This window comes from Phoca vitulina, unplaced genomic scaffold, assembly GCF_004348235.1.
Source record: "Phoca vitulina isolate PV1807 unplaced genomic scaffold, GSC_HSeal_1.0 scaffold1, whole genome shotgun sequence".
Classification (NCBI taxonomy): Eukaryota; Metazoa; Chordata; class Mammalia; order Carnivora; family Phocidae; genus Phoca; species Phoca vitulina.
This window is the reverse complement of record NW_022589704.1, coordinates 92,243,527-92,263,197: the sequence shown is the minus strand read 5'-3', so window position 1 is coordinate 92,263,197 and position 19,671 is coordinate 92,243,527. Positions and strand designations below refer to the sequence as shown.

Here is a 19,671-nt window from a genome sequence, read left to right as displayed (position 1 = left end):
TGAGGGGGCTATTCTGGCTGAAAAATAAAAATAGACACAGGAAATGAATTTCTTTTTATGTTGCTGTGATTTCATTTTCAGTAAAAGTAGCAGAATCTTAAGGAAATGAGGAAATTGCCAGGGTTCAAATGTATCTCTAACACAGAATACCACATGGAGAGACTAGCTTACTCAGTAGCACAAGGAGTGTGTTAGGGGGTGGAGGGACATGTAGAAACCCACATTCTTTGGCATGGAGTAGTAGAAAGAACCCTCCCTTAGCAGGATAATGTCTTCTGCATCTTATTTTTTAATACTTTAAAGTGAAGTATTTTTACCAAATTACAGAGTTTTCGAAAGGAAAATATATTTGCTAATAGAGTATTGCCTTATGACAGTCTCCCTGCCCCCCTTTTATAACATTATAAAAAAATAATAATCCTAATAAAAGTACACCACAGTTTAAAAGATATGTCAAATTCCATACATAAAAAAAGCTACAATAGATTAAGACTTTACCTCAAAAAGAAAAAAGGAAGGAAGACTGCTAGAACAGGTTATACAGAAAAGTTTAAAGATAGTAGTATAATGAGCATCCAAATACCTTCTGGTTTGACCAGTTCTTAATATTTTGCCATATTTGCTTGTTCTGTCTCTTTGGCTAATGTATTTTTATCATACCCCCAAATTTTAATATTGATAAAAATTTCATCTCATATAGTAACCATACGATTGACACCTCCCCCCAGTTGTTTGTAAATATCCTTCATAGTTTTTTTAAGAATCCAGAATCCACTCAAACATAACACTTCATATTTGTTGTCATATCTCTCTAGTCTTTCATAATTTTGCTTATTTTTTCATAATATTGATATATGAAGAGTTCAAGCTAGCTGTCTTGTAGAATGGTCCACAGTATAAATTTGTCTGATTGTTTCTTCACGACTAGATTCAGCTGAAATATTTTCAGAGGAATATCACATAGGTTGTTATTTTTGTCCCCTACTGCATTACATCAGGAAGCCTGTGATGTTAAATTTGGTCACTTGGTTAAGGTAGAGTCTGCAGGTTGTAAACATATCTTTTACTCTTTGTAATTAAAAATTACCATAAATTGGAGAGTATCTTGTGCAGTAACTGTCTTTCACCCAGTAGGTTGTGTCATATATTCCTGATCTTTGCCAGAATCTGTTTTTACATTACTAGTTGCAAAATACTGATTTTCTACTTGTAGGAAAATGTTAACTTTTTAAAAAATTAGTTCCCGTAAGACGTCCCTTGCTTATGGTAATCATTTGCTCTTTTTATTTACAATGTCTTGGGAAATATGTGAGAGAACTAGATTCAGATGTTGTTTTCACCTTTAAAGGTCAGGTACTTAAAAAGTCAAGTGAGAGCTAAGGCACCAAAAAGTTAAGAAAGTTTATCAGGAATGTCAGTAATTAGATTTAGACAATTAAATTTCTGTTATTAGTCCCATAGTTGCCCTAGTTCCTATAATTCGGTTGGGAATTAGGTTTTTACCTTATAATTACAGTTAAACAATATGTTAATAGAGTCAGTGTGCTTCAGTTTTTGCAGAGGACATTACTGAGCATTCTAAGAAGTATAGTATGAAACTTGAGATGCAAGCAAAAAATGAAATTCTTTAATTCATCTTTCTTTTCCTGAGGATTTATTCGTGAAAGTTTTCCTTTGTTACCTGACCTTGTTGGCATGTTTTAAGCACATTTCTAAGGCATCATAAGAAACCTTTCTAAATCTGTTGCACTATTTATTTGTGTGGAATACCTAACAGGGTGCAGACAAGGTGACTTGGTAATTAATGATAATAGTATCCATTAATGGTTATTAATGGTATAGTATCCAAAAGGAATATTGAAGGTTCTGTGTCTTATTGGCTAGTTGTAGATGTTCCTAAATGAAAGGTTCATTATCGGGGCGCCTGGGTGGCTCAGTCGTTAAGCGTCTGCCTTCGGTTCAGGTCATGATCCTGGAGTCCTGGAATCGAGCCCCGCATTAGGCTCCCTGCTCCGCGGGAAGCCTGCTTCTCCCTCTCCCACTGCCCCTGCTTGTGTTCCCTCTCTCACTGTGTCTCTCTCTGTCAAATAAATAAATAAAATCTTTAAACAAAAAAAAAAAGAAAGGTTCATTATCCATGGAATTCACTATTAACATCTAAGTCCTTTCCCTTCAGAATCTACTTGACAGTAATATAACTACATTTTAAAATGTTTTTAGTTATGATTTTTCACTAATTCAAAATTCCTTGAATTTATAAGGCCTAAAAATTTCCAAAGCTCAAAGAGAAATGGACTCATGTGGAACATTATCATCCACGTGTATACAAGTGGATTTATCCTGACCTTTCTGACTAGTAGAAATACTCATTTTAATTTTTGCCACAATGAAAGTGAGTTCCTTCATTATTCTGCATTTTAGTTTGTCCATCTGTTTCATAGCAAAAGACTTTATTATGGTTTTTAAGAAAAGCTGCCTTGAATTTGTTTCTCATAAGTAACAGATTCTATCTGAGAAAAAATCATTTGTACCCTTTGATAAAAGCAGTAACCATTTATGGAAAAGTCAAGAACTTGGATATTTGTTTTGGGATTCTCATGCTTGATTTTTACCTCTTAACACATACCTAGATACCAAAAAGTACAGGGCATGGTAAGGATTGTACACTGGGGAGGTAGGTATTTTGAGGAACTTTAAGTAAATTAATGTGAAACCTCTCAGTCAAGAATCACTGATAGTAGCTGCTGTTACCACCTTTGTTGTTTGTATAGTCAGGGAAGGTTTTGTGGATTTAAATCTATTATTAAGTCTATTTATAGGACTGAAATAGAGCCTATTTTTGAGAAAGGAACATTTCCAAGTTAAAAAGTCAGTGTCTTTTATTTTGCTGTTTGCTAGCTGGTATATAGTGCACTGCTGATCTGTTAGAGCGTATCAACTCTTTAAGACTTAATCTTTTAGTGGCAGAGAAAAGTAGTATGTCTGGTTGGTGGGATACTTTTTTCTTCCAATGTACCAGTAATGTATAAGCCTTGTCTGATTAGGATCCGTACAAGATTCCTGTATGCTTACAGAAAGTATGATCTTTGTTTCACAGAATGGGAAACAGGCATGTGCTTTACCCAGCTATCACAGAAATCCATGCTGAGAATTTAAAAAACACATTTGTCTGCTTATTTGGTGTTTTACCCAACAGACACAATTGGTTGTCTGTTTTCTTCATTTTATTTTGTGTGTCTGCTCCTAGATATTGAATGTTTAATAAGTTGTTTTGGGTTTTTTTTTTTTATTTGATTTCGGTTAATTCCTTTTCTTGTAAGTCCACCACTTGAGCTCATCTAGACAACAAGCATTTGACACAAGGCAGAATTGTCCTCTGATCTCAGTTCTGTTGCTGTCTCCATCTGTTGGTGTGAAGAAGTAATGCTCTTGCCAGAATAAGCGAGCTCATTTTAATTTTAGCAAAAACAAATTAACAAATAAGGAATTATGCTCTTAATTGCATTTTCTTCCTTTGTGACAGTTAAGTCAGTTTGAAGATGCAAAACTATGATGGGATGTCAGCTTCCATAGTCAGATTGTCTTTATTTTTTTATAGACTTTTTTGCTAATGATACTAAAAGTGTCAAAGAGAGTTATTAAAAAGCTGATATATTAACCATGCCTAGATTCTATACCTTTTGTTTTAGGGAATTCAGAGACAGGTAATTATCTCAACTTTTTTCACCAGTGTGAGATCAGGAATCAGTGTGCAAAATTTAAGAGTGAGAAATCTCAAAAATCCTGACAGCCTTTGCACATTCACAGTTTCATGGGCTTTTGCATCATTGCTTCTGAATTGCTAATGAAGAGCTCAATATAGCTTCTGATGCATTTCAGATATTCTGGTGGTGACTGGCTAGAGTGTTACTGACATCACAACATACAGCTGTTGACTTTCTATTGTCTCTGAGTCCTCGGCAAGTGCTTTAGACTGCTCTAAAGCAGCGCTCTCCCGATGCCTGACTAATCAGCTGGCTGTGTGTGCGGGAGCTCTGTAGAGGAGCAATGCAGAGCACCAGTTTACAGATACTATGGGAAGTATATCTTCATTCACTCTGTATGATGAAGCAAACACCAGTACAATGAAGGTATGTATGGGACTCTTCGTTTATTTGCTAAATGTGTACAAAAGGTAATCAAATATATGAAGAGTTATTCTTCATGTCACTTAGTACCATAATTTTGCTAGGGGCATGTGTGGTAAAATCCTTACCTTGTCCAAAATGAGAGTATGTTTTAAAAATGGTTTTTGCTTATTTTTGCAAAGATAGATTTGTTTAGGTTGATAGAATGAGTAGTAGGAGTCATTTACTTCTTAGCCGAGGACAAGTTTCTCCTCCCCTACCCCCAAATTTGTGGTAACTCTTTGTACTGTATTGATTGAACAGTTTATCTGTATGCTCCTTATTATTTGTGTATAACAGAACAAATTGTCATTTGGCGAAATGATTTCTTTCAGGTTCATCTTAAATAGACATGCTGTATGGCTTGTTGAATCTTAAAAATTTCATTGTGGAACAAGTGCAGTATAGATGAGAGTCTTCTTTTGAAAATAGGAAACTAAGAACCTTAACTTTCAAAGATGATATTAATTTTTTGTACCCTTTTTAGGGGGAAGAGGTAGAATAATTTTTAAAGTGCTTATAACAGAGCAATACCTAGATCTGTCATTGCTGTGATTAGCATAATCATACCACATTGCAAAGGAGCTAATGCTAATAAAACTCTGTAATTTTAAAGAACTATCTTATTTCTAATCATACTGTCTAAAAATTTTGACATTTACCTTGATATTTTATAATTCTTCAAAACAGGAATCTCACCATATAGGTGAGGTATACTGAGATGACTAAAATATGTCCATTAGTGTGTAACTGGCTCGTTTGAAAGGTTTTTGAGAGTTTTGCTTCCTTTTCACCTACAGTTAGCCGAAATTTTACCAGTATATGGAATTTCTGTGCTATTTTCAACCCCCCCCCCATATGAAAGTTATTTTGATCTTGAGAAATAACTCCTCTCTTTTAGAGGAAACAGGAGGAAAATCACTAAATTGCCTATTATCAATGCTGAATATCATTACTTCTCTTTCTTTTGTTTCTTTCTCCTTCCCAGTTGTGTAAGTAATTAGGATCATGAAAATATTAATAGCTACTAATAAAATTAGGGTCTTTTATCAGATACATTATTTCAGCCTAATGCCAGGAGAATTTCATCATTTCTCTTTTAAGCTTCAGGGTTTCTTTGAAGTTTTATGTTGAGAAGTAGAAAAGAAAAAAATTAAATAGCACATTCTCTGAATTCTTGCCTACAACTGCTTTCATCCATCTTTTATCATATTCTACTTTTTTAAATACCTTTCCTCTTTTTTATTCTTTTTTTTTTCCTTTAAGTTTCTGGTTGCATCTCTCTCTGCCTTCGCCTGCCCCACCCGTGTGTGTGTGTGTGTGTGTGTGTGTGTGTGTGTGTGTGTGAGAGAGAGAGAGAGAGAGAGAGACTTTCTGAGTGTCTCTTCCTGTCACTCCTCTCTCCCTCTTTCCTTCCCCCAGCCCGTTGGTCTTTCCCACTTTGTCTCAGTCTCTTTCCCTTTCTGTCCATCTGTCTGGTGTCTCAAGGTCTCTCTTCCTGTCTTTCTTTCTTTTCTGCTCATCTGATTCTCCCTCTTCCTGGTATCTCCCTCTCTGTTTTTGCCTCTCTGTCCCTGTCTAGCCATCTCTGTATCTCCCTCTCTGTCTTTCTCTGTCTATCTCTTTTCTCCCTTTCTGTTGGTCTCTGTCTGTCTCTCCCTCTGCCTTTGTCTCTGGGTTCTCAGTGTGCCCCTTCCTCCCTCTTTCTTTCTGTCTGTCCTCTCCCCTACCCCTTCCTTCTTCCTCACTTACCATCTTCTTACTCCTTGGTGCCTCACCTTCTCCCTACCTCTCTGACCCTCTTTCTGTCTTTCCCATTCTCCCTGACTGCCCTTCTCTTTCTGTGTCCCTCCCTCCCTTTCTTGGCATTTTGCTCACTTTTCACCCTACCCTCAGGTCTTTCTGTCTTTCCTGACCAAGCTTTACTCACACACTTACACTCTCCAATTTTCATTGTCATACAGTTTTTCATTTTTCATTGGAACCAGATCTGCACTTGACTTTAATTTTTTTTTTTTTTTGGTTAATTAATAGCAGTTACTAGTTGCATTTTAATTTATGTTAATTAAACCCTGTGCTTTCTAAAAGATATTAAGGGGTAAATAATTACATATATTTTAAATAAACAGATTTTACCCTTTGCTCAATTTCTTTATTTTTAGAAACTTATGTTTCAGGCCTTATAAGTGGATTGAAATGACTACATATTGAAATTATCATTTAAAATGTTTTGCCTTCCAAAGAGACATGTTTACACTGTTAAAGGGAATTCTTTTTCTCTTAAATAATTTTTGTATTTTTCAAGATTTTTAACTTTTCAAGATAATTAAGACAATATCCCACCTCATAATTGTGTTCCAGGTTATGGTAAACTTGTATTATTTTTAATACCTATATGGCTTTTTTTTATACCATCCTGTATTTTCCAAATGTGTTACATTGGACATATGTTGGGATTTTTTTTCTTTCATTTTTAACTTTTTACTTTGAAATAATTATAGATTTACCGGAAACAGCAAAAATAGTACACAGAGGTCCCATGTGTGTTTTTAAAGATTTTTAAGATTTTTTAAATGCTTTCCTCAAGATTTTGTATCTAGCGTCTCAGTTTTTAAAAATATTCTGAAGAACAAAAATTCACTTAGCATTTACCTGTTTACATAATCACAAACCTAGCAACTGTCATTATACTGTGTTTGCTTTGTTTTGTGAAGCAGATTGAGACAGCAATTTGATGAAGGCAATAGTATTTCTTAAATAGCATTGTGGTTTCGTGATAACTAGCATAAAACTATCTGGGAAGAAAAATTCACAGTTAACAAGTTATGTATGTTTAAAAAGCAAAGAAAGCTATGTAAGATGAAAATCTTCTCAGAGCAGAGTTAAATGTCATTTTCACATATATCTCTCCTCTGAAATTATGTAGCACTTGTCATTTCTACCTTCTTTTGTTTCCTGCCCTGCTTGTTATAGTTTGCTTCTCTGCTGTTCAGTCAGACTCCTGGTCCTGTGGGGTGGGAGTGAAATAGGACTGAAAAGTCATTGTCTCTGTAAACTTTCTCATCATACCTCTCTGGCTGACCAACCCTTATTCTGATTGATACAGGTTATCTTTAATAAAATTAATACAGTGATTTTTATTTTTTCAGACTAAGATCCTCTAAGCCATAGAGTTCCACAGATGTGCCTTAGTAACTAGAGGGAAGCCTGAAGCCCAGTTAATGTCTCTTGACCCAGCCCCACCTTCTCATTTGACGAGAGCAAGGTTGGGGGGAGGGGGGAATGAAGGGAGGGGAAATGTGTGTGTGTGTGTATGCACATATATATATATTCTATATTTTATACACAACATGCATATAAAAATATTACATGTAAAATATAAAATAAGAATTGCTAATTCTAGGATTCATGTATATGCTTCTGGAGAACCAAGAAACCCCGAAAGCCACATGCAAAAATGTCTCTGAACATACACAAGTATGAGTGCTGCGTTTCTACAGAAAAGATCCTTGGATTTAATAAGACTCTCAAGAGGATCCTTTCATGGTCTAAAAATAATTAAGAATTACTGCTTTATGGTGTCTATAAATCATTAATCTATGTGGATTTAACATTTTCTCTCTTTCCCTTTATTTTCAAATGCTTAGAAGGGTGTATGATTTCCTCCAACAGGAGGCACTTCCACAAAAATCATATGTAGTTTTTTTCAAGTAGTTTGAACATACACAATGACTGATTACCAAACACATCTGATGTCAAACTACAATACGGGATCACCAGAGAGATACAGCAGAATGTTTTGTTACCTCAGTACTTTCAAAGTACTTTTAAACCACAACTTCTTTTAATAGGTCGAAAAGGAATGCCAAAATCATTGAGGACTGCATGCCCCCATTGAGCTCCAATGAAACAGTTGTAAAGAAAGCAAGAAATTTATTACATATTAATAACTACTAAAACAATTTGATGTGGACATGGCTAGGAAATAATGAACGAAAGTCATTAAAAAATCAGATCTGAAATGTATTAGACATTGAATTTATTCATTTTTTGCAAAGCCATAGGCAGTTGAACCGGTTAAATTGGACAGAACCTTAGGTGTTTTAAAGAGAAATTTTATCTGCTCATTGTACAAGTTCAGTGTATGGTGTGAATGCTAGAGACCATGAAGGTCTCAGCAGTGTTCACTCATGCCTAGTAGCAGCATCCTCAAGCTATAAAAGTATTTGCACTTTGTTGTACACATCCTTTTGTCGAGTCTGAAGGTAGACGAGGGCAACTGAAAGACAGCACCTGTTCTACCTCAAGCTGTTTTTAAGCTATTTTTACTGACCATGAAATACTCTTTGACCGAAAGAAGAAATAAAACATTTTTGAGCTTTTTTTTTTCCCTCCAATCATAATCCCTAGGTGCTTTCTTGAAAGAGGGTTGTGATCCTTTGTTAGAAAGAATGTAGTTGGCAGTTTAAGAAATAAAGAGTGGCATATCAGTAGTTATAAAACAGAATGCCAATTGTAACCTAAATTAAAATCCTATAAAGGAAACAGATTTTGTTGTAAGAAAGAAATGGGTTGTTGGGTCTACTGATTCAAATGCTAGAGAAAATATGAAGTTTCACATGTTGATGAAATATATTAAGCCATCAAAGAACCTTTGGGTGGATTAGATACATGTGCCAGAAGCCCAGCATGAGTTTTACTAAGACTCTTTGATGACAGAGCTTAATACTTCTAAGGCCTTCAAAGAATTTTCATTGTGATCCTTTGATAAGAATGAAATGCTCGTCATGGCTAAAAAGTACATGGAGGTAAATTCACTTAGTTATATTAGTTATACAGAGAAAAAAATACCAAATGAAATAGAATTCTGAAGGAGTAAAGGGAACATCACATCACAGTCTAGCTAAAATACCATGAAGACTATAAAGGTTTCTTATGGGACCAGCCTAGCACTTGGCACAGTCTATGTAAAGTATATACCTTCTCATTGATGGCATTAAGAATGGCTGAATATGCTCATGATGATGTTCACTTTTATTCATGAGCTATAAACTACAGATATGCTATGAACCTAGCACAAAATACATTGGTAAGGAATGTAACGAATGAGACTAGACAATGCAAAAGGTTGATAATTGCAGTGACTTCTTATACCAGCTAACCCGGAGTTGGGCTTAACTTCACAGGTTAAGGACACGGTACTCCCTACAAATCTACTCTCACTTCAGACACCAAACCACCCTCACTTCTGACCAGCTGGCTATAAATATGAAGGTTCCTATTACCCTCTCAGAATTGATAATTCACTAGAACAACTTAACTCAGGAAAGTGCTAAACTTAAAATTACAGTTTTCTTATAAAGGATGCAGTCAGCACCAAAGGAAAGACACACAGGGCCAGATCTAGGAGAATCCCAAATGCAGAGCTTCCCTTGCCCTCTCTCTGTGGAGTTAGGATGCATTATCTTCCCATTCAGTGATATGTGACAATAGGCAGAATGTTGCCGTCCAGGAATCTCACCCAGGCTTCAGCATTCATAGTTTTTATTGGAGTTTTGTTACATGAAAGATTGAATCATTGGCTGTGCAGTTGAACTCATACTCCCGCCCCACCCTTCCCTTCTAAGAGGTCATGCTGCTATCGCATGGTTCAAAACCCCAACTTGCTAATTACCTGGTTAGTCTTTCTGGTGTGACCTGTCCCCATCCTGGATCATTCATTAGCATAAACTACTTAGGGGCCCACCATGAGTCACCTCATTAGGGTAAACTATCAGGACATAACCAATAGTAACAAAGACACTCTCATGGCAAGGATTTGGAAGCTACCTCCCAGGAACAAAGGAAAAGGCCAGCCAAATTCTTCATTATACAATATTTTATTCTCTATCATATTTCTTGGTGTTCTGTATTAGGTAAATAATTTACTTTTGTGGTTCTCATTATTTAGAAGAGAAAAACTTGAGTTCCAGACTGAATACATCAATATTTCTCCCTCCAACCAGTTCCCTCTATCCAGTTGCATTGCTTAGAAGCATCTCTGAGTAGATAATACACTATTTAAAGAATGAACTATAATCATTTAAACTCAATATGGAATAAAAATCCATGTTCTCTCTCCTTACGTGCCCATTATCTTAAGTTCTTGTCTCATCCTCATTATCTGTGCCCAGTTTCCAGGAATCTAAACGTTTAAATGTTCTTTGTTTATTTCCCAAAGCATGATCAGATGGTAAGACCAGTCGTTTTTTCTCTTTGTAGTCTTTAAAAGAGATTTTGTTATGTGCCAAGAGAGCTTATTAGAACTTGATCTGTTTCAATCCTACATTTAACACAAAAGTAGGGAGCTCCCAGTTTAATCCCAGACTGTGATAGGTTTAGAATTAAGGCAAAATACATTTTATCCTCACTACCACTGTATTAAGAGGTGGTTAATAAAGCTTTCAACTATGGAGTTACATTAATGGCCCTCACATACTGCGTTGTCTCTTGCCTTCCTCTCCCAATATCTAAATGCCTTTAGAATCTCGCCAGGTTACCCCAGGATTCTCCAGGTATCTCCTGGGAGCTCCTGAACAGCTCTTTTGTACTATTCCAATTTTGTCTTTCTCTGGTGCACTACCAGTTTTGGTAGTGCTTGCAATAATTTGCTCATGTCCCTGCCCAAGGTTCCATCTCCTAGAGCATCCAACATCAGTCTTCAGGGTACCATATTCCCTAGAGTCTTCTGTTCCTGGCTCCATCACATGGGTACCATAAAGCTTTTTGTCTCCCACTTCTCTGCTGCTTTGGTTCACTAATGAAAACATTCCCTTTAGCTTCTGCTTTGGCTCAAACTAGGGCCCCTGCTACATAAAGATACATGTAGAGCTCTTTTAGTACTCTAGCTTTCCTAATTTCTAACTTTTTACCTTTTGATTTGGTTTTACCTTTTGATTTGATTTCTTTTTAAATCAAATCTGTTTTTAAATTAAATCTCTTTTAGAGACAGCGCGTGCGCACACACACACACACACACACACACACACGCAGGCTTGGGGGAAGGGCAGAGGAAGAGGGAGAGAAGCAGACTCCCCCCCTGAGCAGGGAGCCCAAAGCAGGGCTCAATCATACAACCTGAGCCAAAATCAAGAGTCAGATGCTTATCCAACTAAGCCACCGAGGCACCCGTGACATTACTAGGCTTCTTAAGCCTGTACCACACAGTACTATAAAGTCAGATCTGGAATGGTTGTGAAAGGACATTTGGCCTGTTCTATAGCCAAATTGCACCTGAGCTATCTCATTTAAATCACTCCCATTACACTGACCTCAGTTACAGAATTATAGAAACCCTAAATCTTGTAGTCTACAGACTTCTCCTGGAGAACTGTGCCTAAATGGTCCTGGATGTAGGTGTCAGACTTAAAGAGCCTCCCCTTAGAGATTCACTCCAGGACTTATCCTCACCCACTGTTCTCCCCAACCCCTACAGTCATCCCAACTTCCTGACTTCCAGCAAGAAATGTTCTGGGTAAAATAGAAAATGTATTTATTAGATATGAATTCCCTCAGTTTCTGAGGACAATGAATACTTTTAAGGTCTATGTCTCTATTTGTGCTCCCGACCCCGTTTTTTTCTTTTCTTTCCACTTCAGATTTTTCTTCTAATTCTTATTCTTTTTTCCTCTTAAACCTCCAGCCTCTCTCTCCTTTCTCTTCTGGCTTCTCTTTGGCCTACACACTTTCCATCCTGACAGTCTTCCACTAACTTTGCATCTTCTGTTAACTTTGTTGCCAAATCTGGTAGACTCTTTTTGTTCCTCCACCTCTCTACTCATCATCTGTAAGGGTCTGTGGTGCTCTAGGGATTCTATCCTAAGCCTACTTCTTGTCTTGCTTGGTGGCTCCTTATCAATTTCATCTATGTTGATAATTCAAGGCTTCCATCTATCCAGTGATTATACCCAAATAAATAGAATCAGCCCTGCCTTCTCTCCTTAGCTCCAGGTCATCCAACATCCTGTTAGATTTCTCCACCCAGATGTCCTGAAGGTACCTTAAACTTACTGTGTTCATAACAGAAATCATTGTTCTGCACCAAATCCTTTTTTTCCCCCTCAGATATTTCCTGTGTCGTGGGTAGCAAGCACCACCTACACCTTCACTGTGTTGTATCATAACGATTTCAGTTATCACAGCCCTAACCTTTTCCCTGACCACTCCTGTATCTAGTTGGCTTCCCCCAGGTAGTTACTTTCTGTTATATCTCTTCATTTCTAGAGGCAATAATATAGGTAATGGCTAATAGCAAGGGCTCTGGAACCATACTATCTGAATTCAAATTCTAACTCTGCCACTCAGTAGTCTTACAACCTTGGGCAAGCTGATTACCCGTTCTCTGCCTCACTTGCCTTGTTTGTAGAATTGGGATAATAAGAGTACCAACCTTACAGGGTTATTATGAGGATTAAATTAATTAATACAGTGAAAGCTTTGGGAATAGTGCTTTGTGAATAATAATAGCTATTTCAGAGTTTGCTGTTAATATTATTGATTTTAACACACATATCACAGTCAGTAATTATCTTGTTGACTTTTCCCCTGCTGTAGAATGGAAGCAGTTTGAGTAAAAGGGTCCTATCTGCCTGTTTCACTGCGATAATCCTTAGCAGTCAGAGCAGTGCTTAGCACATAGTACCTAACCAAAAGATTAGAATGAATGAGTGAAATCTCTTTTTTCCTTTTCAGCCTTCTCAGTCCTTTGTCTAGGCTCTAGTCACTTTCCACCACAATTCTTATAACATTTTACCTGGTAGAACAGAGTCCATCTACAATTGTAACTGAAATAATTCTCTATGGCTTCTCTTAAAATACGTTCCTCTATTATTCAGGCTTTCTATCCCTCATGAGATCAAGGGTAAACTTCTAGTCTTAACTTCAAATATATCCACCCTTTGATGCTATTTTCCTATTGTTTGTTTTTAGAACATGTTTTTAATGAAAAATGTCAAGACCAAAAAAAGAAGCATTACAGCAAAAATTCAGTACTTACTACTCAAAATTAGCAATGCTGACCTTTTGTTATATTTGCTACAAGTCTTTTTTTTTTTAAGAAATAGAATAATAATAAAGACATGATTGAAGTCCCTTTTCTGTCTCACCTGAAACCTTTTCCTTTCCCTCCCCAGAGAGAACTACGTGAAATAGATTTGTACCATTACCATCAGTGCTTGAGTGGTTTTTAAATGTTTATGTAAGTTGCATTGTATTGTAGAGATAATTCTGCTTTTCCGCTAAACATTCTGACATTCTTTTGGAGACTTGTATTGCTACAGCTTTAGTTCATGCATTTTAATTGTTTATCATACGGTGCAGCAGGAGTATACTACAGTTCTTACACTTTTAAAAAAAAAATCAATGCCTCTATTGGTAAACATTTGGTCTTTCCCATTCTTTGCTTTTAAATAAAACAATTCAGTGGATATTTTTGTACATGTCTCCTCATGCACATATAAGTGTTTCTTTAGTGTGTAGATCGAGAAGTAGAAGTGCTGGGCTGTAACATAAGAGGAATTTATACCTCATCTGAGATCACAGATTGTTTACTAAAGTGAACTCACAGCAGCTGAGAGTTCCCATTCCCCATGCCATCACACCTCTAGGTATCATCAGTTTTTTTGGTTTGTTTGTTGGTTGGTTTGTCTTCACCTCGAACATATATACTCTCTTTCCATTAAATGGGCTTCTTTTTCCTATCTTCCCCATTTCACCACTGAGAATGCAACATGTTCTTGTAACATCTTACGTCTCTGTAACACTTCTTCTCTAAAAGTAATTTGTTTCATAGTCTTGTAAGGACTCTTATTTGCACCCATTCTTCAACTTACCAAGTCTTTTCCCCTCTCCTTAAATATCATCTTAAAATTATTTTATATCGTTGTTGATAAATGTCATTGCTAACCATCTCTCTTGGGTTTCACCAACTCCATTAGGTCAAGGTAGTTCTTTCTCTTTTGCTCTTGTAAAACGTAGCTAATACTTATTGCAGCTTTGTTGCTTTCTGTGGTTCCTCATTACATTTCTGGATGGTAGTAGCTGTTTATAAATCACATAGACATTGAGCATTTTGAAATATTGGTGCTTATATTCTTCTTCAAGTAACTGACTCTGAGAATGTAAATTTTCATTCTTTCTAAATAGAGCATAAGCCGTTTTCCTTGTCGTTCTCACCAGAGGCCCATGACCAATTGGTTGTGTTGATTGCTGACCTTAAGAGAAGAAGCTGATGTGTGTTGGTCTTGTGCAACTTGGTTTATTTTCTAAATTTGCCTGCCTGATTACATGTTTTACTCTGAAGGAAGAAATAAGCACTGTGTTCATCTAATGAAATGACACTGAATAACCAGGTAGTCATAAGAGAAGAAAAATGCAGTGTGCTTTGCCAAATTCTCTTTCAGATAACTTCAGTAATGTAATTCTTTTTTCCCTCAATACTCATGTGAAGAGTACTTAATTTTTACCTGTATGAGCCGGATTTCTTCCTCGTAACAAAATTAATTGATTTTTTGATGTTTTGTTAACCTGGAGTGAACTGATTTTCTTCATGTGAAAGTAGACTATTTATTTTTGTAAATGCCTAACTTTTCAATTCTTTTGTGCTGTAGAACCAAATAGTAGACCCCAGGCATAATAAACTGATCCTTTGAATTAGCAGTATTGTATTTTTATTGCTGAAAATTCTATCTGAAATTTTCACTAAAGAAACTACACATTCATGGATTGCATATACTAGTCTGTCTTTTCAAATATTGATCCCAATTCTGTCTTGCTTTGTTTCCTTGAAGAAGGTACTTAAGTATTCATATTTATCATTTGTAAACTACTAGGCTTCACATTGTTCCTTAGCCACAAACTGAATCCTTATTGCCAACCAGGTATACCCTGTTTGATAGTGATGATTACCGAGATAGGGAGATTAAGAGAAACTGGATGATTATGCAGCAGTTCTGATATTTCGGTAGTGATTAGCTTTATTGACCACTATAAGTTAATAGTGCTGCCTTGCTGTGCAGCAAAGAACAATACGTAGTTCCTATCCATGTGAAAAGGCTAAGTTTACTTTTTGTAATGAACACAATGCTAAGGGAGTGAGTACATGTTGTAAGAACTCTTGAGGGGCGCCTGGGTGGCTCAGTTGATTAAGCGTCTGCCTTCGGCTCAGGTCATGATCCCAGAGTCCTGGGATCCAGCCCCATGTTGGGTTCTCGCTCTCCCTCTGCCTGCCGCTCCTTCTGCTTGTGCGCGTGCTCTCTCTCTTCCGTCTGTCAAATAAATAAATAAAATTGTTTTAAAAAGAAGAAAGAACTCTTGAAATAAAGGTGTTCTCTAAATACAGACTGCCCCCCCTCTGGGTACATAGGACTGATGATAGAGCACTGTGGGTAAGAAAGAGCCTGGAGTGGGACACCTGTGTGACCTTGGACAAATCACTTAATTTCTCTGTGCCTTAGTTTCCTAATCTGTAAAACAGGGGTGATAACAGGACCTACTTAGAATTATTGTGAGCTCTAAATTTATTAATTATGAAAGATAGTAGAACAGCACCTGGCACGTGGCAAGCTATATATTAGTATTAATTTTTGGTGGTAATTATTTGTGTTTCTTTTGTAGATTGCCTATTCCCCATTTCTCTCTTTTTTTCTCCTCTTGATTTATAAAAGCTGCTTTACTTTAGATACTTTGACCCTTTCTGTTGGAAATAGATTTTATCATTTGCCTTTTAATCTCTTTGTTATACTTTGTCATACAGAAATATTAAAACTTTATTGTACGTTTTATTAATATTTCTTTGATAGCTTCTAGATTTTTACGTCATGCTTGGTAAGGGCTCTCCCAATAATTATAAAAATATTTCTTGTATTTCCTTGTACTTTTATAGTTTGTTGTTTTTTTTTTTTTAGGTTACAATCTTTAAGTTTACCTTTGATTCCCTTTTGCTTATGGTGCCAGGTGGGTGCAAACCTTTTTGTGCATGTGGTTCTGAAGATTTTATTATTTATACAGACGTTTATCTTTTGTTGGCTACCTGATAGCACAGAAATTGCATATAATCAAATCTCTGACTTGTTCCTAATAAATAACATGTTAGCAGTTGCAAGAATGTTTATTCAAATTTGAATATGAATTTTGAGCACATATATCCATCTCTTTTAGGTTGAAACAGATTGAGACAATTTTTAAATACCAGTAACAGGTACTCACATGTATGCACTTAACAAATACCAACATTTTGCTAACTTTCTCTAAGTTGCCTTTCTGTTGTAGAAACTTACCAAATTTATATACGTTTTTAAATTGCTTTCACTTACTGTATAACAATTTATTACATTAGAGTGACTCCTAATTGTTATGGCAGAGACACCATATGCCATCCCGATCTTGTAGCTTCCTATACTTGACCCCCACATGCCCATACAGCCTTGAGTAACTCCAGAAGTGTAGGCATTATGCCAAGATAAAAAGGTTTTTGTTTTAGTGAGTACCAAAAAGCTGTATTATCTCTTTTATTTGAAGATGTGGAGAGGAAAAACATTTTTATTTAAAACATTCAGTCTTGGGGTGCTTGGGTGTCTCATTCGGTTAAGCGTCGGACTGTTGGTTTCGGCTCAGGTCATGATCTCATGGATCAGAGGATCGGGCCCTGCATAGGGCGTCTTGCTCAGCAGAGTCTGCTTGAAGATTCTCTCCCTCTGCCCTACCGCCACTCACTCACTCTCCCTCTCAAATGAATAAATAAATCATAAAAAAAAACCAAACATTCAGTCTTCCCAATAAGTTTATGAGTGAAATGTTCCTTTTCCTACTTTACAGCTCAGAAAATTGTGGCTCAGAAAGATTAAGTGATTTCCAAAGTCATAACTGGCAGAGCTGGGTTTTAAACTCTGGTATAATGCTAATGCACTTGATCATTATCTCTTTCCCAGGAAATAATAACTGGTCATTTTGGTTCAAAATCATTTATTTATTTAGTTTGTCAAGTGTGGAATATTGACAAGTATTGGTTATCACATTGGTTGTGTGATTTGGGACAGGTCATTTGACTTCTGGGTGCTAATAGCTTGCATGGTAAATTATTAGATTCAACTAGGTGGTTCCTAAGGTTCATTGGGGTTCCTCAGAACTGAGTGTTTACCTCTTTATATTGTGCCTCGTCCTCCTTACCCCTTGCAGCTGTTGCCTTTTTTAGTTCTTTTTTTTTTAAGATTTATTTATTTTAGTGAGAGAGAGAGCACGTGCAGGGGGAGGGGCATAGGGAGAGGGAGAGAGAGAATCTCAAGCAGGCTCCATTCTTAGCGTGGAGCCTGACATGGGGCTCGATCTCACAAGCCGGAGGTCATGACCCCAGCCAAAACCAAGAGTCAGACACTTAACTGACTGAGCCATCTAGGAGCACCCCCCCCCTTTTTTTCTTATATGGATTATAGCCTTGCTTTGCAATTTCAAACTTAAAGGATTCATGATTGAATCACAAGTCCTTTACTAAAAAAAACCACACACATAATAATTTGGGTGCTTAGTGGGTGCTGCCATCTTGTGTCTACCATTCTATGAGACAAAAAGTTAAAAATTAGAAAAATTAAATCGAAGTATTTTTTGTTCTTGTTTTTTGTGAAAATTAAACAAAACAGTTATTTGATTTAGTGGCTTAGCAGCCTCGATGAAATAGAGAGGACGGTGTCAGAAAACAACTTGGACATTTGTTGATCCCTCCTGTTAATCTCTTAGTGAAATTGAGATGTGAAAACTAATGTGAATCTATATCAGGGTTCTAAATTATTATATTTCAAATTAGTTTTTGAAGAGCTAGTATAAGATGTGAATGGTTCTGTGATGCATGGTTGGCAATATTATCTCTTGGTGCTTACACCATTCTATATTCAGTTGTTTCACCTTAAAACTGTACTGATCTGTTTATTGACAACAGCACTGTCAAAGGAAAATGGAAAAGCTATGTAGGATTTTTAGAGCTGTTTATTTACTATAATATATTCATTTGCACCAGAGAAACATAAAATGAAACTGACTTTAAAAACAGATGACACTGAAAGAATTTTGGCATTTCAGATGTCTTTGAAAATAGTCATTCTACCCTTCATAGACATTTGCTTTTAACAGACCAATGTGGGTTTCTTTGAAGATGTTAAATGACTTATTACAGCCTTTTGTTCTTTTGTACTCTTAAAAATCTAGAGTATGATCATTATTCACAACTTCAGTCTTCCCTTAAGTCCATAGAGTTGTAGCTCTGGAAGAAAACTCTTCTTGTAGTTAAGCATTCTCGGTCACAATCTTAGGCAAATCTTTTTTTCCTTTATCTATAAAATAAACAGTTATCTCCCTTACAACACTGACCACATACTGAATTCTTATTATATGGTAGTTCCCTTTTTTCTTCTCCCCTCTGCTTTTACTGATAAATTCTCGGTGTGCCCTGAGTGACTTCAGGCTCACAAAATACATGTCATAACTAAGCATTCTGACTTGTTTAGGACAAGAAAATAATAAATTCACCAACAGTAGCATTTTTAATTTCTGAATACTATATAGTGTTCCATTTCTCTTGGCTATTTTGTTAAAACATTTCCTTTTGTTTTAATTTTAGGCCACTGAAAGGTATGATATATTTGATCCACAACAGTCCTCAGCCCAGGAACTTACAGTGGTGACAAGGACATGGGACTCCTCCTGCCAGATTCCAGATGGTTCAATACACTTGACATCCTGGCTGACAACTGCGGAAAAGAACCTTGGATTACTTTATTTTATTTTTGTGGGACACCACGATCCCAGTTCCATAGGATACGTCAGGTAACCTGTCTGAACACTTGAGAAAAACACATCCCTTTTTCTTTCAAAATCTTACGAATAACAAGGAACCAGAGTATTTTAAGAAATGCCGTATCTCTTAATAACCTTATTGTTTTGAGAATGAGCCAATTAACTCTGGTATGGAATATAATTAAGGAAGACTTTTAAATTCAGTTTAGTCTACCTGTGACTTTAGAATCTATTTCTCCCTCTTTTTTTTTGTTTTTTAACCTTTTCAGATTGTTTATGGACTTCTGAAATTTGTGTTTAGATATTTTTTGTTCGTCTGTTTAGATATTGTTATTATGTTAAGCGATATATTGTGGCAGTCATTTCACAGTATATGCGAGTATCAAATCATTATGTCATGTACCTTGAACTTACACATTGTTATATGTCAGTTATATCTCAAGCTAGAAAAAAATATAAGTTGTTGACATCAAGTTCTCCTCTTCAACATCACATTTCTCACAGGATCTAAATTGATACCTGTCCCTCATACATTCCTATCTGATACCCAGTATAAAGTCCCCAGTGTTCTCTTAACCTCACTAAAGATATGAAATATATTAGCATCCAGTGGATTTGATTTCCTCAGTGTCTGGTAATACATGTTGTTAGGCACTGAATCACATTAGTCAGGAGAGTTTTCAAT

General features: G+C 36.3%; 1 protein-coding gene across 7 annotated transcripts in view; it reads left to right on the top strand.

Moving 5' to 3' along the window:
* R3HDM1 (R3H domain containing 1) overlaps positions 1–19,671 on the top strand; it is a 197,596-nt gene that overhangs the window by 48,216 nt on the left and 129,709 nt on the right. For 2 of the 7 annotated variants that reach the window (XM_032411309.1, XM_032411285.1), the window contains exons 1-2: positions 2,335–4,130; positions 18,811–19,016. The gene's annotated coding sequence lies outside the window, so the exon portion shown is untranslated. Of the gene's footprint in view, positions 1–2,334; positions 4,131–18,810; positions 19,017–19,671 lie in introns of those variants that run through there. The other 5 variants (XM_032411276.1, XM_032411267.1, XM_032411293.1 and 2 more) reach the window with 4 other exon arrangements.